General features: G+C 38.0%; 1 long non-coding RNA gene and 1 other non-coding gene across 2 annotated transcripts; one reads left to right on the forward strand and one right to left on the reverse strand.

Annotated features, from left to right (window-relative positions):
- Positions 1-572: 572 nt before the first annotated feature.
- Positions 573-2,305, reverse strand: LOC120257022. Its single transcript, XR_005535487.1, has 4 exons — positions 2,209-2,305; positions 2,003-2,092; positions 1,046-1,203; positions 573-916 (listed from the first exon to the last, which is right to left on the reverse strand). It is a non-coding gene; the product is annotated as an uncharacterized LOC120257022 (long non-coding RNA).
- Positions 2,306-24,603: 22,298 nt separating this feature from the next.
- On the forward strand, positions 24,604-24,710 carry LOC120257805. The gene has a single exon (XR_005535889.1). It is a non-coding gene; the product is annotated as a small nucleolar RNA R71 (small nucleolar RNA).
- Positions 24,711-26,498: the final 1,788 nt, after the last annotated feature.

A 26,498-nucleotide genomic window follows, 5' to 3' on the forward strand; every position in this document is an offset into this window, starting at 1 on the left:
TTGGAATTAACCCACAAATCAATTAATCAAGTGATAAGGTCCAGAATTACCAATCAAAAGAGAAGAGAATCTCACAGATCAACAACACTACAAGAAAATTGGTTAATTTGCACGGTAGAATTGGCATGGAAATGAGTTTAAAAACCGCGCCAAACTAACTTTGGCACCATATTTAGCACGGGAAAATAACTGTGCCTATAGGAATGGTGACAAATATATTTTTACACGGTTTTTTTAATACAGTGCCCAACTTTGTTACTGTTTTTTGGCACGGGCTTTTACTATTGAGTCAAACATTGTCATTGATTTTTTTATGCAGACTTTGGTTCCATTTTTGTCACAATTTTGGCACGGTTTTAATAGCTCGGTATTTGACACAATTTTTTGGCACGATTTTGTATATTATACTCTTTTCACAATATTTGGCACGTTTTTTTTTCATGGTTTTAGGAGCATCTAGCATAACCGGAGTGTTTGCGTACCCTTAACAAGAGAATAATGCTTAAATATAGATTAATAGTTCAACAAAAAAAAAATCTACCACATTAGAATGGGGAAAAAAGTACAAGATATAAGAAGAGTTGATTGATTTTGTCAATGTTGGATAATACATTACTTCACATTCATAACATAACTGAAAAACTTTTACTGTAATGTATCATCACTTGGTTGAAACATACAACAAAATCAATAAAAAAGATCAATTAACCATTCTTATGGTGGATTTCCAAACCTAATCATCATCAACAAACTAATCATAAGCTATGCAACATTGAACAACACCTTTCTGTTCTTGAAGTGAATTTCCAAAGCTTTCTTGAAGTTTGCGGATCAGTGGTTGAAGAGTCTATAAAAAGCCATGGCCTCACACTTCTATCCAGTAATAGCACATTAGGTCCTGTGTACACATCCAAACCTGGAAATTCAAAAGTATAACACCTAAGTTCATATCACACATTATCGAGTCTCACTATTGTGCTGACAGGATCCCAAATAATTATTCATCAATATAGTGGGGAAAAAAGTGAACAAATTAACAACTCACATTAGAAGCTGAAGGCAGCATTGTAATAACAACATCACTTGTCTCTGCAACTTCAAAAGAAGTTTTCCTTTGAGGAGATTCCCTTCTCTGAGAACTTCCCTTCTCTACAACATCACTAGGAGGAGAAATTGCCAGAAGAACCCGAATATGTGCAATTTCTGTAAAATTATTAGCAAATGTTATCTTCTCCAAAATGCATATGTATATACATAACTTGAAGCTTCTCCAAAATGCAATTTCTTTTAGATTATTATATAATTAAAACAATTTAGTATCTACTGTGCTGGTCTCTTATAAAGTATGTTTGGGTGTCTCCAAGTGTCTCCACAACACAAAAAAAACCTCTAAATGCTAATCCCACCATAAATGGAATTGACCATATAAAGCATATGCATCTTTAAGAATTACTCAAGGTCAGTCAAAGAACTTTCCTTCTTTACTCGTGTATTCATGCTGCCTATTGTAACTTTGAACACATCGCTCTTTTCTCACATGTAAAATTAGAAATGCATGATGTAGTTAAATGCAGATTAAAAAATTCAATAAAATGCTGAGAAGTGATAAGTAAGAAGTGCTGAGATCTGCAACCTTGTTCTCTTTTATAGTCCCACTCTTACACACCACATTAACCACCTCTTTCTCTCTCTAAAGCCTGTTTGTCTTGGCAGTCAGAAAACTCTTGTCCTTATGTCCAAATGTGGATGGGGGAAAGCAAAAGGGATGAATGCATAGAAACATCCCTTGGAATGATGATCAATTGAAGGGGGTGAAAGGGAATCAAAGATGTTCAAGGCTGCAAGATGGAGGAGTGAGAAGAACAAGATCAAATCTGTTTTCAAGTTCCAGTTTCATGCTACCCAGGTGATCATTCATCCCCATTTTGCTATTTTTCTAAAACGAAACTTATTTGAATAGGACTGCAAGAAGAACGAAGAAGAAAGGTATGATCTTGTGTACCTGATTGTTGATAAACTCATTCAGGTGCCGGAGTTGGGATGGGATGCCATGGTTGTATCTCTTGTTCCTGTGGATGTTGGAAGACTAACTCTGAGATCAGAAAAGGGTGAAGTGGTCAATGGAGTTTGTCAATGGGTAAACCGATATGGAAAACAGTGAAATTCAGTCAGGATCCAAAGTCTGGAAAGATCAACGAGAAAGCTTACCAATTTCTTGTTTCAGCCGCTTTGAGTAGAACTCATCCTGATTTATCAATAACACATTTTCATTTCAGTGTGATTGATTAAGTTTCTATTCAGGGATCAACAAAAGCTGGATCTTGGGGGGAGACGACTATTAACCTTGCGGATTATGCCGAGGTTTTCAAGCCTTCCTCTGTTTCTCTGCCACTCAAGGGATCAAACAATGCCGTTATCCTACATGTGAGAACAGTTATTGCATTATGAATTCATAATATGCATTCATGTGTTTGACCTGTCAAGCAAAATGTACCCAAAAACCAAGCATTATGGGAAAAGGGGATAATCTAAATTTGATTTTAAAGATCTTAGCGAGAAAAATGATCTATAAGATGAGAACACTATTATATAAGACAAATAAGTGGGGCCACTGGTACAAGGCTCCCAGCAGCCTCTTAATGAAACCAAGTGTTGAATTTACATGTTCTATTTCATTGTCATAATATATTTTTTATGACAACAAACATTTACATTTCGCCATCCCTTCAGGAATGAAAAAGTCCGCTCAATCACATAACAATACATCAATTTATTCGTTAAACTGATGTTCACAAGACCAGTAAAATAATTAATTCTTGGCCTACTAATAGAAATGGCATAACCCATTTAACTGAAGTAATTACATTTGAATTTTCTAAATGAAAAATGGTTTGAAATACCACATTGTGATAAATAACTAATGCATTTGCTTACGGATTTCAAGCCAAGCGTCACCCACTTAATGATCTTATCTGTACTACTGCTAATCAAGAAGATGCAAAATCTTTATTTGATCCACCAATAAATCTCACCAAAATATACACCAACATTTCAGGTTATCAAAAAAACAGTTATCTGCATGACAGGTTTTATCAATGGCTTATTATGTGCCAGCAACTTTATATAAATCATGGCAGTTGTCAAATTTTCTTTTCTGCAAGTTGAATGCAATTGAAATGCTGAAAACTTCAAAGCCAATTGATTTTACATATACCAGCCAAAGACTCATGTCATGTTTATGATGAAAGATATGTTAGTGAATCAACATGGCCATCAAATAAGGATTGATTTTAAATAGAACCAGAAATTACAAAAGAAGGGGTGGTTTCATTTACGAAAAATTAGCATAGCTCTTAAATCAACTTATGTCTAGAAATATTATGGTATAATCACCAAAATAGTCCATGCACTTTTCTCTCTCTTTCCTTTTGATCCCTCTACTCAAAAATGCTCCCGACTAGTCCCTTTACTTTTGAAAATGTGTCCACTTAGTTAAAAATGCTCCCAACTAGTCCCTCTACTTTTAAAAATGAGCCCACTTAGTCCCTCTAGTTGGGTTATTTTTAAAAGTAGAGGGATTAGTTGGGAACATTTCTAACCAAGTGGACACATTTTCAAAAGTAGAGGGACTTGTCGGGAACATTTCTGAGTAGAGGGACTAAAAGGAAAGAGAGTGAAAAGTAGAAGAACCAATTAGGGTATTATACCAAATATTATCAGTCACCGAGTCACATGTTAGACAAAGAAAAAGCACAATTCAACAGATAAGAGTTGTAATTTAAATAATCACAAAACACTCTTAGTTAATATTAGTCTATATAGATTTATTATCCCAGTCTAATCTTCAAAATTCCAACTGAATTGAAGGGATGTTTCTCAGAAAGAAAAAGCTTTGCTAATTGAAACTAGATCTCAATAAAAAAAAAAAAACAAGTGCTGCATTATATGGAGAAATGACAAGTATCCGGAAGGAATCAGTATTTGGAGCTAATTAATGAACAAAGTTGGCAGTTTTCTGCTATTAACAATGGCGATTTAGATGTGGTTTAATGAACATTCATGATGCAACAAATTAAAAGATAAAAAACTCAAATTAAAAAAAAACAAATATAAGTGAACCACAAAAAAAAAGTAAATAAGCATCAAGGTTTAAATGTTCATTAAAGTTAAATTCAAGTTGGAATAAAAGGCCGTCAAAATTCAAATCACTCACCAGCTGAATTGACATAATAATAAATTAAAAGGGCTTCAAATAAAAAAAGCTTATCAGAATCAAGATGGAAATTTTCTAAAAAAAAGAACTGATTTAACAACACCCATAAAACCTTAGTACATTTAATTCACAAAAAAATGAGAAGACCATTGGTTAAAAAATCATTAACCGTTGACCAAATACTCTGACTGAACTCATGTTGGAATTTTTCCACATGAAAACAACCACAAGAAGTAAAACCTAGTACATCTTCAAATTTAGCAAATCAAAGATCTCAAACTACATAATATGCCCATATTCATAGTGCTAACCCAAAAGAGAAAACACAACTCAACAGAATTAGAGGAAATTGGAACAAGCAAGAGCGTCTAGAATCACCATTGCTTCCCTGGCAGTAACTCTATCCTGGTGATCCTAGCAAAGAAGCTTATCAAGGAAATCTATTGTCGGCACAAAAACCAAAGATTCTGTGAGTGTTTTTGTGGACCCCATTTTTTAAAAAATTATTTTCCTTTTTTTTTTAATTTAATTAGTTTCTTTTAAAATTTTATCTTATCCTTTCAATAACCATTCACCCACGTTTTAGGCAACCTCCCACCTATGCGATCTTCTAAATTTTGATAAAAGTAATAACTTCGTAGTCTTCTCCCTATCATCTCTATAGCGTTGTGGTGGCAGAATCGAGAGGTTCTCTTGGTCCAGATTGTCAAACGAGGGTCCAAGTGACTTCCAAATACAAGGTTAGGCTATCATCTGATTTTTGTGCCTTATGGTTGTCATGTTGGGCACTGTGGGGTGTTGTTTGGTGTTGTATGTTAGAGGTTCTTTGCTTGTAGGTTCTTCCTGTTCTTTTAAGTTCTGCTGTTAAATATGGCTTTATAGTTTTTGCTAGTGGTGCAGTGAATTCATGCAAGCTTTACTTCTCCATGTTTCGTCCTGGTCATGTTTCATTTTTTTTTATTTTTTTTTATATAAATCATTATTTACATGGAGGCTAAGTTGATGTATATGTAAGTGCTTTAAATTATATAGTGTTGTTTCATTAGATTGGTATGCCATTATGATAGTACGGATCTAATGACAGTGGAGAATTGGACTTTTCATCAAACCAAAGTTAGCAATCCCAACATTCACTTTTGATGGATGTGTGTTATGTATATGTATGTGTGTGCTATGTACATATGTATATATGGATGTTGTTGTGTGTGTGTGTATATATATTATCCTTCAAGGGTTAATTAGTAATGTTTTAGCAGTTTAATTATCTTCTTGTTGCACTGTCTTGTTTGGGTTAGGAGGTGTAGAGTTTTAATTGAGGTCTTATGTTATCCAATAATATTTATTTCCTGATCCTTTATAAGAATAGGTTCATACTAGTTATGTATCTCTTCCCTGATAGAGCATCTGTATGTTATGCTTGAAAACCAAAATCCTAGATTACTTTTAAAGTTAGGATTACTAAATTGATTTTATGTATATAGGTTCTTTTGTGGAGAGTTGAGTGGGAGTCAATTTGGATTTTTGGAAATTTAACGAATATCAAGTAAGTATCCCACATATAAATCTGTTTATATGTGTACACTCTAATTTTTGAATATTTGGGATTTTTTTTTTGAGAAGAATACTGTTTTTGTTTATTTGTATTTTAAATCATTTATTTATTATTATTTTTGGATTTATTTTAAAATTCATTTAAATATCACGTTAGTGATATGGTATTTTGGTTTATATTTACTTAAAGATTTAATATCTGTTTAAAAGTTCTAGAACTATTAAATGTTGATTTATTTAAACTTTGAATTTATTATGTACTTTATTTAAACATCCGGATTATATCATTCCTGAGTTTTATTTCATTTGTTAAATTCAGATAGTTTAACTTTTGAATTTCGGATATTAATTAAAAATCTGAATTTTTAATTCATTTCATTAAATTCAGGATTTCTAATTTTTGAATATCAGATACTTAGTTAATTTATGATTATTTTATCTATTTAAATTTCAGATTTTCTATTTTCTGATTTTGGGTATTTTATTTAATTTTTGTTTAGCCAATATTATTATTTTTATTATCTATTAATGTATGGATTCTATTAATTGGTTTATTTTGATATGACAAAAATGGGATCATGTTATTGTAAATTCTTGTAATTTACCCGATTAGCTTATTGTTTTGTCAACATGAAGTATTTTGACATAGAAACTAGTCCCCAATTAACTATGCAATAACCCTGTCACTGGGGGTTAAACACTGACTGTGTCGACATGTATTTTGTTCTAGAAACTATAGTTTCCCACCGCTTGCCGTCGGTGAAAAATATCAGCCTTTGATAATTTGGCTCGTGTCACCGAGGATAAAAATATGACTTTTGATAAATTTTGTCTCAGGTCACCAAGGGTAAATATATGAATTTTGTGATTTTGTTTTGGCAATAGTTGTTTGGGGGACCTATATGCTTAATTTTTGACATCTATGTTATGTGAAATAAATTTGTTTGTTGATTTTTGCAATTTAATGATTATGATTTTGTATAAGAGATCCCTATATTTTTAGTGGGTGCTTACTGGGCTATCAAGCTCATAAACATTGTTGATATTTTCTTTTCAGATCAGGAGTAGAGGTGAGTTGTAGATAGCTTAGCAGGAATCGTTGGGCCATCGCCGATTTTATTAGCTTGTAATAAGTCCCGGTTGTTGTGGGCATAGGTTTTATTTAAATAAACTTGTTTTGACTGTGCAAACACTTAGTTTGTTCTTTTAGTGTTGAACTCTATTCTTGTTTCTAGTTTTCGCTCTCTGTTAGATTTTTTTGTGATTTTTGAGAACAGGTTTTGAGGCCTTGCATGCCTACTGGGCCTCGGCTTGGTTGGTGTGTGGCCATTTGTCAGAGCACTGGGCCTGGCGAGCCGGGTTCGAGGCGTGACAATTTTCTCCTTACGTTTATAATAGTCTCATTATACCAGTTTCACTTGGTATGATTAGTTATCTAACTCAGCAAAACCGGCATTTTGAAACACATTAATTTTTTCTTTTTTAAAAACAAAAAATAAAACACAGAAGAATAACAAACCTCATAATAATAACAAACTACCCTTTGATAAAAACATGGTAAAGAAAATCACAATAAGCACAAAGGAAATAACACTCAATTAATAATGAGAAAACTAAGAGACCTTCAGGAGATTTGCCTGAAGGCCCTGAACACATTAATTTTATTTTAATAGCGGTTATGATGCTCATTATTTTGACAAGAGGTATTTTTCAAAAATTATTTATCCTAGTTTCAACCAATGAAAAAAATTGCCCTAATAGAAGAATCACTGAATTGGTTATTTATTACTTTTTAAAAGAACCATCAACAAATATCGTAGTTTCAAAAGAAGCAACAAATAGTTCGTTTACTTTTCAAAAACCAACACAAACAAACTATTTTTAACTCATAATACTTGATCTACAACCACTTCTTGGCAAAAAATTACTTATTCTACATGCACAAAAATAAACCACTCTAAACAAGGACCCTAAATCATTTTGCTTTTGAAAGTAGATGAAAATGCAGGTAATCAATAATAGAATTGGCTCAATACCACATTTGGCCCACCAAGATACACATGCCCTCGTAAGTAAATTGATGACACATACAAACACGCCTATAAATTTTATAATAAAATAATTGCTCTTGTCAAACTCTAATATGTAGGTACTTTTTCCCTGCTAATTTCAATACAATAGTTATTGGAAGGTAGTCTAAATAAAAAACTCACAAAGAAAAAGGTCCCAAGGGAGAGGAAATTCCATATGAGATCTGATTTCTTATTACATGAAAAAAATACACCACTCAAACAATATATGAAAAGCATTCTCTTTCATCCTAACCAGCCCTAGCAAAGCACAACCTTTTCAACCATGAAGCACATTGTAATATACACATATAATAGCCAAGTTAGACTTGGGAAGACAACACAAGGAAGGAATATCACCAGTAAGCTACAGACTAATATGTGTCACCTTACCTTGAAGGATATTTCCCGCTTTTAATGGAACAGCTACATAAGAAGAGAATCTAAGCAATTAAGATAATTCCTGAAAGATAAAGTTTCCACCATTTTGATTAGTTGAGTTTCCATTGAGGCGTACCCAATCCCCACCCCACCCCCATGTTCATCAATTAAAAGCTTTCAACTTCCGAGGCCTTTTAACACAAAAACGTTAAATAATACATAGTAACAATTAATAATTCACATAACAATAATAATACACAGAAAAAACTAATAATACACAGGGAATGATTGCAATACACGGGAAAGACATCTAATATACGGGAACACATAAATGAAAAGTAACCAGTAATGATAGTCATTGTTATTTTATGATGGGCTCAAGAAAGTCTGAGTTTCCATCCGCAGACCCACTCATTTCCACGATGGTGATGTCCACGACAAATTTATTGAAAGTATGGTGTATTTGACACAAGCATTGAAAGTCGGCGTCAGACTCAATTGGGCAAAGCGTTTTGTACAAGTCAGACGTCACGAACTTCACTCTCACTTGAGAAACATTTAGGGCCCAATCCCCGCATATCTCATCCATGACTGTCTCCCATGAGCTTATTAAGATAGTGAATTGAAGCACATGTCCTTCCCCTTTGTATCACACCACAACACAGAAATTTCCATTGTTGATGACACCTACATGATATTTTAAAAACTTGTAAGATTCCATAGCCACAAAAGCATGAAGAAGAAGAAGAAGAAGAAGAAATAAAAGAACAAACTTGCGTGTTGAAAAGGAAGAAGAAAAAGAAGAAGTTGAAGTGTTGATATTCTCCACCAATAACCCAAACAAGATGAAAATTAAGAAGTTCAAGAAGAATGAGAAGGAGTGAAAAAGACAAAAGTTCTGACAAAGAAACTTCAAACAAGATATGAGCATACATCACATTTAATGTGACAAGACTTGGAGGGAAACTCCATCCACCTTTTTCCCTTTTGCATTTTCATCTCACATGTGCATTTGTGACATTTCCCACTCACTTAACTGACGGAAGTAACACCGGGCACTAAAAGGAATTTGGCAGAAAGAGGAACCTGATGGAATATGAAAAAGTCAGAGGAACAAAATGGGAAGTTTGAAACTTCTCAGGGACTTATAAGTAATTTTCCCATAATAATAATAATAACAAGAAAAACAAGAACAAGAACAAGAACAATAATAATAAATAATAAATAATAAATAACAATAACAATAATAATGAGAAGAAAATAATAAGAATAATAATTATAAATAATAAATAAAAAATATTAAATATTAAATAATAAAGGCCACAAATTATGCATGTGAAGAAACATAAAAACAAGGGATTTGGTTTTACGCACAAAATCCCTCATTGGATGTAATCTGAGTTATATAGGTTTTTAAAATTCTGTGAACTAATGTCTGAATTCCTAAAACATCGTAACTCAAGTTACATGTAACTCTAAATCCCTCCAAACAAACAATACCTAAAAGTAGCAATTGTCAATTCTATTAAGTTTTTGAGAAACCAAGATGATTTATATATAGGTGATATTTGGAGTGATGGAATGGTGGGCAAGGAATAAGAATGAGAATCAAAGTGCATACTAATTTAAATAAAAATCCCATTCATAAAATTTAATGTAAGCATGAAATTGAAAGAATAACATAATACTTTGTATGCATTTAACATTATGTATTATTGAAAAAAAGTTTTAAATAAAAATAGAAACAGTTATTAGAAATCAACTAATTAGAAATCAACTGACACATTTCTTTTTATGATTGTATGACTTTTTGAGTATGTCATCAACAAAATACACATTTAAATGAATAAGTCATAAAACGATGTTTTAAGTAAAAAAAAAAATAAAATATTGATTAAAAATTTTACTCACAAACAATAACATTCTATTAATACTTTCGGAAAAAATTTTCAAATCAATTGAGCATTAAAAATCTATCATAGTTATGAAAACAAATATTATGACATAATCCTATTGATCATGCAGCTTATAGTTTTTTAAAATAAATATAGTATATTATTAACATTTTTCAATATTACAAAAAAAAAACAACTTTGATAAATTCTTATGTTAATTTTAATAAAAAAACACATTTTCAGAAGATGGGTTAAGGAAAAGGTATTTTATTTTGGTTCTTAGTAAAAAGACTTGATAATATACAACGTTATAATCCCACTCATAACATTCCACTTGTAAATTTATGAAACCGCAATAGAATGGATAATTATTTAATGGTGAAAAAATAAACTCAAGATCGAATCCCAGAGTCAGCAATAATGTTTGTAATACTCTAATTGTCTGATATAACATCTGGGTAAATTAATAAATTTTTAAGGGGCCAATCAAATTACCGTAATTGGTACACCACTATATTTGTCTATATCTTGTGGAGCGGCATTGTCGTTTTTTAAGTGTACTTTTTTTAATTAAAAAAATTCTGCTTGTAAAAAAAGCAAAAAAGAGCCCAAATTTTTTTAAAACAAAAACAGTAATGTGAAGATGAACAATTGGAACGTAGAAAACAACAAAGACAACAATCAGCTGAATATTGAAAAGATTCTATCATCATCAAACACGAACCATGTCAAATAATTGTAAAGAGAATCCGAATAATGAAATTCTTGTAATTGATTAAAAATACTTTATTCCAGAGCTTTAAATGTCTTAAAATACAAATCCAACAAAACTGATTTCTGACAAATTTACTAATTTAACACAGCTTGCATTCACTTTCATACAGCTAACAATTAGGAACGAACTTGAATGAGAAAGCTATGGAAGCCTAAGTGCATTATTTCTTAAAACAGACTAATATAATATACCCTAAATTTTCCAGGTCTCCACTGAAATACATCAAACTACAGGTATATAGATAGCCCTTCATAAACGAGGGCATAAATAAAGGCGAAACCAATAAGTCAATCAGATATAAATTACAATTTATCCTGGTTAAATCGAACTGACACTTTCCTGTATATTCTTATCATTTCAATGCAGACAAATTAGATATGCCAGGACAAGTAGGAATAGAATCCAATTTCTAATCCATGAAGGTGAGCTGGGGACGATCTTCTAAATAATTTCCAAACTAGATCCCGCTTGAAGAAAGCACAAGATCAGCTTAATCTGTAGGAGATTACCAATAGCTAGTTTCTCAATAGCTTATCATTATTTTCCTCTGAGTTTGCAGTAGGCATATAAAACAGAGCCAAGAAAACCAAGAACCTGTCCAATTACATTCAACTGGAGAGAAAATTGCATAAACTTTTCAGATTATCAAGTTGAAAAAAGAAAAAAAAAAATTGAAGTGAAAGAATGAGGATTCAAAGTTTACCAAATCAAAAGGAAGCCCCCCAAATAATGTCCAGCCGAGTCCAATAGTAAATAAATCCTACAATCACATAAAAATAAGGTATCCCATCAGTGATAGCTTTATCTGAATGAAAGGGAAGAAAAAATTGAAGTGAGAATGTGTGTCACACACCTTTAAATTACCACACATGGTCTGTGTCACTGCAGAGTTAAGAGTTACGTTCAGGAATATACTATAATCTAGAAAAAAATGCCATTATACAGGAAGAGAGCATCACAATCTGCAAAAAGAAAACAATTAATAAATTGCATACAATGGCAATGCTAAATCATATCTGCATGCATGCTTAAAATTGTTATAATTGAAAGTAAATGACCTTTCACCTAGGAAGAATGAACAGCATTTGTTTTATTTCTTGTCTGGTTGCACCAAAGTAAAGGGACTACTTATTGAAGGGGTTATCCAGGCAATTCTGGGTTCAGCCGGCCTTGGTCTATGATGTGAGCTTTAGTCCTATCCACTTTAACAAGATCCCAATCCAAGCCCAATCATTCAATTTTCAAAATATCGAATGCCTAATGTCCAACTTGATATACTAAAACTCATAAAACTTGGGCTAGTTTTTGTGGTCAAGCTTTACATATATATATGTTAGGAAAAATAGAGGATCCGCAGGGGAAATCAAGTGAGCAATGAGACAATAAAAACACACAAGATTTACGAGGTTCGGCAATGTGCCTACGTCCTCAGGAGTGGAGCAGCCGTAATCCTCTTATTCACTTGTCTCTCCTCACAGTTGAGACAAAAGACTAGGGTTACAAATATTTATAGGTAAAAACCTAAATTTATCAAAAAAAAAACCTATTTGGATCCTAACCATATCTGGATTCTAAACATATCGAGATTCTAAACCTATCAGGATACAAATCCTATCCGGATACAAATTGCAAGATTATTAAATCATAATTCTAACAACATACAAATTACTCTTGTATCCTACCGCGGGGGCATTTCCCCCGCACCCCAACCTATCAAACTGATGGTCCCACAATATGACAGATGTTGTCATGCCACTCCACTCTGTTCCCACATCTACTTGTTTACTTGTGTATATGAGCCATACACAACAATCTCCACCTTGGAAAATATACCCCATGAAGATATAAACCAGGGAGCTTCTTATCTTCCAAATAGGTTGAGTGCCATGTCTCTTTAGCATTAGAGACATGGATCAAGTCCAAGCAATGCTTGAACTTCCCTGTAGTGATTGCCTTGATCTGATTTTGTAACTGCAACAACAACTCCACCTACAACTGTATTTCCCATCAGCGTGTAGATATTCCTTGCACTCATTTCTCCTTTCATCACTATCAAACCATCCTTACTCACCGCAATGCAATCCTTTTCGGTTTTATAGCCAAAACTGTTTCCATGCAAAGTACCCAAAGAAATCAGATTCTTCATTAATTCTGGAACATGTCGAACATCACACAAAGTCCGAACAACACCATTATGCATCTGAATCTTGATCTGCCATTTTCCAGCAATAGCACAAGCTTTATCATTGCCCATGTAGACAAAACCAAAATCTCTGATTTGTATGAATCAAACCAGTCCTTGTTCCATGTCATGTGAAACGAACATCCCGTATCCAAAATCCATGAATATGAGGTTTTACATGATGAAACTGAAAGCAGATCCCCATCACTACAATTTGAATCACCGCGTTGGATCACATTAGCAAACTGTGATGAATTACTGTTCCTTTCATCAATCTGTTCCTTCCTGTTTGGACAGTCTTTCCTAATATGCCACATATGTTGGCACTTATAACATTGAACAGATCTTCTAACTCTTGGATTCCTTTTGCTAAAACCATCTTTCCCTTGCCTTCTCCCAGTTTCCTGGTTGCCTTTCACGTACAATGCTTCTGTTTGAGAACCTTCAGCATTATTTTGCTTCCGCTGATTGTGGGCTAACAACGCCGTAGTGATCTCATCTACTTTGAGCGTATCTTTCCCCCATGTGAGTGTAGTTACCAGATGCTTATACGAAGGCGGCAAAGAACACAGCATAATCATAGCTTTATCTTCATCTTCAATCCCGACCTCAATTCTTTGCAAATAACTGACTGTGTGATTGAAGAAATTGATATGTTGTACCAGATATGCACCTTCCTGCATCTTTAGGCCGTACAGTTTCTCCTTCAGATACAACTTATTTGTTAGAGATTTTGACATATATCGACTCTCCAATTTTCTCCAGACCTCCACCGGAGATGAGAGATCCATGACGTGATACATAACATCATCCGCCAAACACAACCGAATAAGTGCCGCCACTCTTGTTTGTAAATCCAACCAAACTTGGTCTTCCAAACCTTAAGGCTTTGTCTCTTCCAATGCTTTCAACATCCCTTGCTGCACTAGCAAATCCTTTACCCTCTGCTGCCATAATTCAAAATTCCCAGTTCCATTGAACCTTTCCACATCAAATTTTGTAACAGAGTTCATCTTGCCAACGAAAAACTCTCTCTGATACCACTTGTTAGGAAAAATAGAGGATCCGTAGGGGAAATCAAGAGAGCAATGAGACAATAAAAACACACAAGATTTACGAGGTTCGGCAATGTGCCTACGTTCTCGGGAGTGGAGCAGCCGTAAGCCTCTTATTCACTTGTCTCTCCTCACAGTTGAGACAAAAGACTAGGGTTACAAATATTTATAGGTAAAAACCTAAATTTATCCAAATACAAACCTATTTGGATCCTAACCCTATCTGGATCCTAAACATATCCAGATTCTAAACCTATCTAGATACAAATCCTATCCGGACACAAATTACAAGATTATCAAATCATAATCTTAACAAGATACAAATTACCCTTGTATCCTACCGCGGAGGCATTTCCCCCGCACCCCAACCTATCAAACTGATGCTCCCACAATATGACAGATGTTGTCACAATACTCCACTCTGTTCCCACATCTGCTCGTTTACTTGTGTATATGAGCCATACACAACAATATATATATATATATATATAATATTGCTGCATTTGAACATGATCCATGGCTTTAAACCTCTTATCTGAATCCCAAGTAATTGTTTCTTGTATATAACATATATACAAGGGAAATGCCCACAAGTGAGTTATCTAAGGTCATTACAAGGAGTGCCACTTTGGATATTCCTTCTATCAGTTACAAACGGCCAAACCATGCCCTCGACATATCTAAAAATGAAAAATAACATCATTGTTCTTCAAGAGGCATAAAGGTGACATAAAAGTACTATCAATATTTACACGCCAGAGGAAGTTATATCATATGTTAGTTAAAAACTGAACTGAGTTACAGAACAAACTTCATCTACACTTTAAAAAAAAAAAGAGATCATAAAGAAGGCAAAACACCCCAAATGATTCAATGTAAGGAAACAACCTACAAATGAACATGCTTCAAGAGATCATTTATGTCTTTCAAATAGATTACACAAGAATCATGCTAGACTATTTTATCAATTTTGTGTGTAATTGTGTGTGCGTGAGTGCTACATTCTACCACTAAGGATTAGGCAAATGCACCCTTCAATCAAATGGGAACAATTCAGGTGTCTAGGCTGCAGAGACCAAGGTGACACATACCATTTTAGCCTCCGAGAATTATGTTAGCTTTGTGCAGGGCATCACTTAAAACTACAGCTTTATACTAGATAAACTCTACTCAATCAACATTTGAACAATCAATCTAGATTACCATTTGATGCCCAATAGTCAAAGTAAAAGAGGCAAATTAAAAGTTAGAAGAGGACTAAAACTCCTCCATTGACGGCTAGAAAAGAGAGAGCAAGAAAAATAGATCCCAAATTTTTCGTTTATGTTGATGCTTAAATTCCAGAAAAAAAAAATCCTAACTTGATGGTATTTAAATATTCAAAACACCCAAATCCTAAGTAGACACTGTGATAGGAGGGAAAGCTACTTGAAATAAAATTAAATAACAACTAAAACAACTCCTAATGGAAATAGTCACTTAGTTGGACTTAGTCTTTTCACTCCTCCAACTATTATAGAATGGTATAATTTTCCAAGATATATTTCATCAAGGTCTTCCGAATCTTATCCAATTTGAGGGTAATCTCCAACCTCAATAGTAGATTCCATGAAATTTGAGTAGATTATGGGATGTTCTACATCAATCGCCTCTTCTGGAAAAAAGGCTTGTCTCAGAGTCGGCTACAAGTAAGAAAGCATGAGTAAAGGAGGAGGTAAGGCAATTGATAAAGATGGGGTACTCGGATAATGCTCGGCCTAGGACAATCGTTTCAAGTGCAAGAACCCTCTATTATGCTTCCTAATCAATGCAATGGTGAGTCGTGGAAATCCTTAAATAGGTAGTCCCAAATCTAAAGTCAACTATGCCTAACTCTATACATGTCCCAGAGGAGAGATTAGTAACCTCTCAACCTCACACTCGAATAGAGTTGCAATGAGCTCTAGGGATTCCAAGTGATAAATCTCTTCCTAATTATAGACCTAACCCTTTGGTCCAGGTGGAAGGTCCCTAACCACGATTAAGCCCTAAATACTAAGATCACCTCAACGCTTCACTCCGTTGCACGCGCAACTAAGCCCCAGAGGAGGGTCATCCCTTAGACCATTCACTCTATTATGGCCGCAAAGAACTCGAGGAACGGAGGTAGAATCTATCACGCCGGAGGGGAAAGGGAACGCTCCTGTACCTCTCGACTCACCCTCTCAACCCTCTCCAACCTAGCTTTGTCTAACGCTCGTGGTGTGCCACAAACTCATAAGGTTACTGACACGTCCGAATATGCGTGTGTAAACCGCAAGTGCACGGGTGTCGAAGTAATAATTACCCCGGTGAGTGGGTGAGTCGAATCCACGAGGGAGCAGGGGCTACTAGTACTAACTTCTTCTCTCGCTTTCTAACCTAATGATAAATGAAACGGTGTGGTGATCTAATGTGCGAAGAGATGAACACCGGAGACGAATATGCAAGGGTAAAAATGGAAGGAGAATCTCAATCGAGTAAAAGTGGGGTATTCGAGCAATGCTCCCCTAGGATTCGGTATTAGGTATCGGATAAGCAAAGTGTTTCTATGATGAGTAAGTTAAGTCGTGAAATCCAAACATAATCGGGTCTATCTCTAGATCACCGATACTAGTCCCCCTACGAGGTCCCGGTGGAAAAAAATCGCTCAATCTCAACACCTCACACCACATATGATCGCAAAAGCACTCTAGGGATTCCAAGAGGTGTATCCGATTCCTAAAGATTGATCCAACCCTAATTCCCGCGAAGGATCCTAACCCCCTACAAGGTCCCGGGCGGAGAAATCTCTCAATCTCACGCCTCACACCAAATATGGTTGCATAGAGCTTAGGGAGCGGAGATAGAATACACTCAATCGGAAGGGAGAGGGACACTCCACTATCTCATGACTCACCCTCTCAACCCTCTTTTAACCTTGAAGTTCTAACTCTAATGGAGACCACTCTCACATCAAAGTAACAAATCATGCAAATCCAATCAACCACAAAGATTAATTAAACAAGCAAGCTATGAGAATACAAGATTAAAACTTAATCAAACTCGGATTAAATAGAAACACTAAGAAAATCCACAAAAGATGAGAATCCTAGGGTTCACAAGCCCAAATACCCTCTAGGGTTTTAGCTCTCCATGGAGCAACATACAAAACACACCATCAATGAATGAAAGTACATTAAAACCATATAAATAAACTCCCTTATATATAAACTGATGGCCTTGATGGAGAGCTTCGACGTCTTGAAAGACCCACTCCGAAGCTAGGTTCACCGGTGGCTTCCTTGATGCTATGACGGAGGAGGAATCGATCAAAGTTGGTGACGAAGCGCCTCCAAAGCCGCAAAGACCTCTCCAAACCCTAGCCGTCTCCCCCCTCAAGAGCCGCACAAAAGATAAGAAAGAATAGGGCAAAACGGCTATTTATAGGCCTTAGATCGCGTCTGTCACGTGCCCTCACGCGCCCGTGTGGATTTTCCACGCGCCCGCTTGGGCTGCAAGAATTTCCACGCGGGCGTGTGAACAGTAATCTTGCTACAGTAAAGATGCTACAGTACTTTTCACAAAACGCGGTCTAAACACTCTTCTCTTGAGGCTACATGTCCGGGCACACGTCCATGTGGTAGGCTATAAAACTTTTCTTCATCGACGTATCTTTGAGAGGTCTTGCAATCTTCACAAAGAGAAGGAACATGATGATGTGGCTGCCTTTGTGCCGTTCCAACTAGTGAATTGACTTGAATCTTCTTGGAAGTTGGCACACATCTCCATGTTTATGAGCTCCTCTCGTGTCTTGGTCCTTGAATTGAACAAGAACTCCCAACATTATGTCTTTATAGCCCATCTTTGCTTCCTTTTTACTCTTCAAGGCATTCACAACCTATATGCATAAAAGAACACCAAATACACAATATGAGACATAAACCATAGTAAAAATGATGCTCAATGCATGTAAAACATATATAAAAATATGTCTACTCAAGCACTTATCAGTTACCAACAAGAACTCTCAACCCTAGTGTCACTCTAGGGGAAATGTTCATACAATCAAGCATTCAAGGTTAGAACTCACGACAAACATCAATTACTTGAAAGCATAATAAAGAGATTCAATGAAACAAATACATCCTACGGTTCACAAATACCCAAGTACCCACTAGGGGTTTAGCCCTCCATGGAGCTAAGTACAATCAACGAAATAGAATGTAAAAGCAATGAATCCATAGAGAAACCCCCTCGATAGTCGTGTCGATGGTCTTGTGGGAAGTCCTCTACTCGTCGTCCAAGGATTCCTTTGTCCGGTATAGGATACGCCTCGACAGAAGCTCCCCTACCAACCTTCTTCCTCAGGAATGACGATGTCGAGCCGTAGAACCTCTCCAAAACCTTAGCCAATACCTCTTAAAACCCTAGCTGAAACCCTCTCTCAAGTTGGGGAAAAGATGGAGAAAAGAATGCTGAAATCGGGGATGAATCGGCTTTAAATAGGGTTGGAATCGGGTGACCACATGGGCTTGTGGATTTTACACACGCCCATGTGGAATTTCCACACGGGCGTGTATAATTTCCACACGCCCGTGTGGATTCTCTGAATTCCTGTTTTCTCGGCCGGTTGTGAACAGTGCTTGAGTGTGACTGCCCTTGTGCCCCTCGAAGTGGTTGTGCTAACTCAAATACAAGAAGGTTGGCACACACTCTAGCATCTCACACCCGACCTATGTCTTCGCGTTTGAACCTTAGCAAGATTTCCTCCAAAATCGGTGCATTATGATCCACATTGGTTTCTTTCCTTCATACTCGGCCTCACGACTCTACCTGCATGAAAGTAACATAAAAACGCACATATTAGTGTAAAAACCCTAGAAAAGTAATGCTCAACATAAGGAAAGAATGCTTCGCATTCATATCACACAAGCACTTATCAAACTCCCCCACACTTAAGCTTTTGCTTGTCCTCAAGCAAAAATTAAACATTCTGTGCATAGATGAAAGAAATATTAGAAGTGCTTGGCCTTAGGTTCACCAAAGTGTACAGAGAGAGCATTCTAAAAGTAAGGGAAATTTCAACATTAAATAAAAAAAAAACAAAGCTCTAGCTAAAAACTTGAATTAAAAAAGACAACAAATCTGAAATCGTGTACGTGTGTGAACTCACTCAAAACAACCCAAGGTATACTCCTCAAAGTTCTAAGTACAAGGGACTTATTTATCTACAAAAGTGACAACAATTTCAAAGATGGTAGTAGCTTCACACATCCTCTAAGGTAGCCCTTTCCAAAGCGGCTACTAAGGTGGCTTTCACACTTTCGAGGTGGTAGCTCTTTCTACTAGAGTGGTAGTTTTCACTCATCCTATGAGATAGCTCTATCTCTCATTAGGGCATAGCTAGTATCCGACTTATGAGAGTAGCTTCATACTACATAGGTGGTAGCTCTTTTCACCCAAAATGCAAAACAAACAAGAAAACTATTTTGTTCCTTCTTTTCATAATTCATTTTTTTTCAGAATTTAACACAAGAAACAACTATAACTAGTCCCTTTAACATCGAACATGAGTTTCCAATAGAGTTTAAAGCGTGAGCAGTGCACTGAGTGTAAATCGGGTAAAAATTCGTAGAAATTCAAGCAAGAACTAGAGCATGAAAACATTCAATGTTAAAAATTCTCCTAAACTCAAGAATACAATCATTGCAACTAAGGTGAACCACCATTGGCTATGTGAGCATGTATAACAATCAAAACTAATATAAAAGATATGTGCACTATGAAACTCCCCCCCTGACTCCTAGTGTCGCGTTTGATGGAGCTAAGTCCTTAGGAGTAATGTTCCGATGGGTTGTGAAGCTCACACGGCCAAGTGCTGACACAACTTGGCCGTGCCCATGACAGAGTCTCAATTCCCATGAGGACAAGACCATCTGCGCGCATACACGAGGCGGTTCAGTGAAGCTCAATAAAACAAAAATAACTCGAGTATATATAAAAGATAGACAATGAATACAACTTGAGATGTAAAATGAAAATAAACTCAAAAGGAGAATCCTTTTTTGAGTGAACAAGTCTAAAATAAAATGCAAAATAAAGAAAATGCAAAAAATAAAGTCAAATGTCGGTGTCATGCTCTGTCAGCTCCTCTGCTACTACTGGTGGTGGGGAAACATAAGGTGGATCCACCGGTGCTGGTATAGGAGATGGGGGTGCAAGAGATGCCGAGGGGGGTTGAGGAGTCCTCGGTCGCAATAAAAATAAGGAGGTGACGTCTCGCTCTAAGATCTGTTGTAATACGTCGAAACGTGCCATGAACTCTGTGTACTGAGCGACCTGCGTAGCCCTAATCTCGGTAATCTCTGCTCGAGCTTCAGCCACCTCTGTCCGTATCACTCCCACCGCACTCTCGAGCCTCTCGAAGCGATCATGGGATCGAGATGGTGAAAACATACGTACGGGGGGAGCATCCTCTGCCGCCGAAAGTGCCTCGGTCTCCATCGGTGCTGACTGAGGCTGGGAAGCAGGCTGGGAAGCCTTGGCATGATCACCCTCACCCTCAGCTATCTCTGGAGCTAGTAGCACCAACGCATAAACCCCTGTCCAAACTCTACGGACCATGCCCATCAATCTCAGTGTCTCTAAACTCAGGGGGGTAGGTATACTCGTCTTCTCAGCCCCACTAATCGCATCCAAGAGACCCATGCCCAGCACTAATCTCGTAATGTAGGGGCCCGAGAAGATCGCTCCCAGTCTAGCATAATGCCCTTGATGTTTGATGTACTCTGCCATGATGTGTCCTAAGTGAATCGGTACGCGCTAAACTGAATGGTGTCCAAACTGTCGAAGCTCGCGTACGAAGTATCAAACTCGAATGATGATAGCACCTCCAGTGCAAACTCTCGGATGGCTGGCTCTCTGATCGTCAATAACTGCCGCCAACCACCTGCTGAAACGAGATCCTCGACCCCATCAGTGAACTCATCTACCTGCTGTAGATCTCTCAGTATACTCGTGTCTAGGAATCGAGTTTGTCCGAACCGGAGTCTCGACAAGCGCTCATAGCGAACCTGATGCTCTGGAATCACGAAACCCATGTCCTCAGGCTCGGGGGATGACTCACGCGGCCTCTTATCCGCTTGCTTCTTCGACCAAGGTGCCATAATCTATAAAATTTGAAACGAAATTGATCAAACAAGTTGATAAACTAACGCTGCAAAAATCCACACAGTCGTGTGGAATTTTCGCACGCTCGTGTGGATCCATAGGGTGTGAAAACCGCACGGCCGCGCCACAAGAATCCAAAAATACAACTTAAAAATACTTCTAACTTCATTCTAAACATAAATCGTCTTTCTAATTGAAGAAACGAAGCATTATTAACCAGATTTATCTATGAAAATCATGAATTGATGAAGGAAATCATAAATAGGGCTTACCGATGAGTTAAAATGAAATAACTACGAATCAGAAGGAAAACCTTGCAACAATCCTACCAAATCGGCGCTAGGAGGTCGGGGGTTGATGTGAAAGTGCTCCCAGATGAATGGAGGGTGTGAGGGAGAAGAGAAATGACTATTCTTTAAAAAGAACTCGCGCATCTTGGTGTTCTGTACATCCACACGGGCATGCGGAAATTACCCATGCCCGTGCGCTCCCACAGGAGAACTTCACAGGGGCAGGTGCACACCCTTGGGCGCTCTTAGAAAAACTCTCACTGACTCTGAATGCTCACGCACGGGCATGCAGAAAATACCCACGCCCGTGCGCCTGACCCACAGGGGCAATCGCACGCCCCTATGGCTTCTCTGGACATCCGAGAAAAATTGCTAAGTGTTCCACACGCCCGTGCAAAAATTCCACACGGGCGTGGACATTCATATGCCCAACTCACAAGGGCACCCACACGCCCCTATGTCTTCTCGGGATGAAGAGGGCTCCTCTGCAGAGTTTCACACGGGCATGCGAAAATTACCCACGCCCGTGCACTTGTCAGAAGGTCGCCCACAGGGGTAAGTTCACGCCCCTGTGTGCTCTCGGGATAATCGTCCAAACTCTGCAGGAATTCACACGCCCGTACGGAAATTACCCACGGGCGTGCGATATTCGCATGGTCGTTCACAGGGGCAGCCGCACGACCCTGTGCCTTCTCTGGATGAGCTTGCAATACAAATCCACGGGCGTGCGGAAATTCCACACGCCGGTGCGTCTTCACTGGATACCTTAGAAAAACCTGCAGGCTCTGCGGAAAGTTTCTGAACATGTTTACACACTCAGAGCCTGCCCTAGTATGCAAGTTTTACCAGCGAAAAACATGGAATAAAGCTCAAACGACATAACTTCGTCAATTCCACATGAAAACATGTGATGAATACTCAAAGCCCACAAGAAAATCTCAACATAAGCATCTAAAAATCAAGATACCAACACTTAACAAATTATTCATGCAGACAAACTAAACTAGAAGATAAGAAAACAATAAACACTTGGGTTGCCTCCCAAGAAGCGCTTGTTTAATGTTACTAAGCTTGACGTACCTTGTCTTACCTCACGGGGGTTCATAGATGAAGGTTGCCCTCTTACCCATGACTTGAAAGCATAATGTGCAAAAGTGTCTTGAGGATAGAAGGTGAATTATCGGGCTTCAGGCTACCTAGCGATGGTTCATCCAACTTCTTCGGTTTACGAACGTCTCCAATAGCCTTGGAGTATTTCCGGTGGAGTCTCCTAGCCCTCTTCATTTTTCGGAGCACCTTTTTCAAGATCCCCGGGGTAGATGGTACTTCTTCCATCGAACCAAGCATCATTACTTCTTCATAATGCTCCTCTTGGTCGAACAAACCCTCATATGGGTCCGGATTGAACATTTTTTGCATGTATTCATCAACAATCTCATCAGTAGTGTCTAGGAAGTATAAAGTATCATCGAAATCAAGAGAATGCCGCATGGCTTCATCAAGACGGTATGTGAGCTTGTCATCTCCAACCCTCAAAGTTAGCTCTCCGCCGTCCATGTCAATCAATGCCTTGGAAATCCGCAAGAACAGTCTCCCAAGTATCAAAGGTACATCCGTATCCTCATCGACATCTAGCACTACAAAGTCAACCAGAAAAATGTACTTGTCAACCATGACAAGCACATCTTCGATGATGCCTCTCGGATGTCGCACTGTTGGGTGCGCTAGTTTCAAAGTCATCCGGGTAGGCCTAGGCTCGCCCAAGCCTAGCTTTTGAAAGAAGGTTTATGGCATAACGTTGATACTGGCCCCTGAGTCCGCCAATGCCATTTTCTCACCTAGATTGCCAATATTACACGGAATGATAAAGCTTCCCGGGTCTTTCTTCTTATTCAGCATGTTCTTTTGCAATACCGCCGAGCATGAAGCATCTAAAATCACTGAAGCACTTTCCTCCAACTTCCTCTTGTTAGTCAACAAGTCTTTCAAGAACTTCGCATACTTAGGCATTTGGGCCAATGCCTCAACAAAAGGAATATTGATGTGGAGTTGCTTGAACAAACTCAGGAACTTCTTGTACTGTTCATCCCCTTGTTCATTTTTCAATCTAGAGGGATAAGGGATTCTTGGCTTGAAAGGTGGGGGTGCCACCTCTTTCTCTTTGCTTGTTCCTTCTTCTACCTCTATAACCTCGGGTGCGTGTTCTTTTGGCTTCTCACTCGGAAGCCTACCTTCAACCTCACGACCACTCCTCAAAGTAATCGCCTTCACGTGCTCTCTAGGGTTGGTCTATGTATTTATCGGCAAGCTTCCATGTGGCTTTTCAGAGAAAGACTTCGCAATTTGCCCCACCTGATTTTCAAGGTTATGCAAAGAGGAGGTGTGGTTGCGAAGTGTAGCCTCGACTGATTCAAACCTTGTATTTGCAGATTGCACAAATCTAGTCAAGTGCTTCTCTAAGTCATTCATTCGGGTTTCCAAACCTGAGACTTTGTTGTCCACCTGAGGGGCTTATTGTTGTTGTTGGAAACTCGGTGGCCCCATGGCCTTTTGTGGACCCTGATTACTCCATGAGAAATTGGGATGATTCTTCCAACCCGGATTGTAGGTATTGCTATATGGGTTTCCTTGAGGTCTCATGCCATTACCTACAAAATCAACGTTCTCCACCGAAGAAACATCACCGATAGAGATCGGGCAATCGGAGGGAGCATGTCCTCCACCACACCTGGTGCAATTAGTCAAGGCCGCCACTCTGTTTGAAGTTAGAAGATCTAACTTCTTAATCAAATTTTTCACTTGAGCAGCCAATGAAGTTACCGCATCTATTTCATGGAGACCGGCCATTTCTTTCTTCTCCCTAGCATTCAATTGGTAGCTGTTTAACCCCATTTCTTCAATTAACTAACGGGCCTCATCGGGGGTCTTGCTACTTAAGGTACCTCCTGCTGCCGCATTCAAGAGTTACCTTGTACTCGGATTCAAACCATTATAAAAGGTCTGAACAATCATCCACTCCGAAAATCCGTGTTGTGGGCACTTTCTCAGGAGCTCCTTGAACCTTTCCCATGTCTCGAATAGAGACTCCAATTCCAACTGAACAAAGGATGAGATCTCATTCCTAAGCTTTGCAGATTTTTCGGGAGGGAAATAACGGGCAAGAAAAGCTTCTACCATCTCCTCCCATGTGGTAATCGATGCTCTAGGTAATGAGTGTAGCCATTGCTTCGCTCTCTCCTTTAGGGAAAATGGGAAGGCTCTCAACTTGATGGCATCATCCGTCACTCCGTTTATCTTCAGCATATCACACACCTCAAGAAAACTCTCTATATGACTGTTTGGATCCTCATCGGCCAAACCGTTGAACTGTGTGGATTGCTGCAACATGTGGATTAATGCCGGCTTCAGCTCAAAGTTTTGAGCTGTAATCGGGGGACACACAATGCTCGATTGTGTCCCTAACACTGAAGGTCTGGCATAATCAGATAATGTCCGTTGTTGCTCTTTCTGTTCAGCCATGTTTTCAGATCCTTCCACTTCCAAATTAGCTAAATTAGACTGTTGTTGCACAAGCTCTTTCCCTTTTCTTCTAAGTGTACATTCAAGCTCAGGATCTTCTTCAATCAATATTGAGGGATTCCCTCAGGTCATAACCTGGAGCTGCACCCAAAAAGAAAGAAAAAAAATCAGAACGATGATAGAATAAGAATATATGAAATAGAATGTATGGTGAAATAGCTAAGAAAAACAAAGTGCAAAGTATGTCTAAACGCCTATTCCTCGGCAACAACGCCAAAAACTTGACAAGGTCCCCTTGCATATATCCCGCAAGTGCACGGGTTTGTCGAAGTAATAATCCCGGATGAGCGGGTATCGAATCCACAGGGAGTAGGGAATAAAAACACTTAATCTGCTTCTTAACTATGTGAAAGATCAGTAGTGATAAGTGTGATAATGATTCAATTCTCAAAAGTAAAAACAATAAGTAAGAAAGCACGAGTAAAGGAGGAGGTAAGGCAATCGATAAAGATGGGGTACTCAGATAACTCGGCCTAGGACAATTGTTTCAAGTGCAAGAACCCTCTATTATGCTTCCTAATCAATGCAATGGTGAGTCGTGGAAATCCTTAAATACATAATCCCAAATCTAAGGTCAACTATGCCTAACTCTATACATGTCCCGGAGGAGAGATTAGATAACCTCTCAACCTCGCACTCGAATAGAGTTGCAATGAGCTCTAGAGATTCCAAGTGATAAATCTCTTCCTAATTATAGACCTAACCCTTTGGTCCAGGTGGAAGGTCCCTAACCACGATTAAGCCCTAGATACTAAGATCACCTCAACACTTCACTCCATTGCATGCGCAACTAAGCCCCAGAGGAGGGTCATCCCTTAGACCATTCACTTTATTATGGCCGCAAAGAACTCGAGGAACGGAGATAGAATCTATCACGCCAGAGGGGAAAGGGGACGCTCCTGTACTTCTCGACTCACCCTCTCAACCCTCTCCAACCTAGCTTTGTCTAACGCTCGTGGTGTGCCACTCACTCACAAGGTTACCAACAAGAACTCTCAACCCTAGTGTCACTCTAGGGGAAATGTTCATACAATCAAGCATTCAAGGTTGGAACTCACAACAAACATCAATTAATTGAAAGCATAATAAAGAGATTCAATGAAATAAATACATCCTAGGGTTCACAAATACCCAAGTACCCACTAGGGGTTTAGCCCTCTATGGGGCTAAGTACAATCAACGAAATAGAATGTAAAAGCAATGAATCCATAGAGAAACCCCCTCGATAGTCGTGTCGATGGTCTTGTGGGAAGTCCTCTACTCGTCGTCCAAGGATTCCTTAGTCCGGTATAGGATACGCCTCGATGGAAGCTCCATACCAACCTTTTTCCTCAGGAA

This window comes from Dioscorea cayenensis, chromosome 3 (genome assembly GCF_009730915.1).
Source record: "Dioscorea cayenensis subsp. rotundata cultivar TDr96_F1 chromosome 3, TDr96_F1_v2_PseudoChromosome.rev07_lg8_w22 25.fasta, whole genome shotgun sequence".
Classification (NCBI taxonomy): Eukaryota; Viridiplantae; Streptophyta; class Magnoliopsida; order Dioscoreales; family Dioscoreaceae; genus Dioscorea; species Dioscorea cayenensis.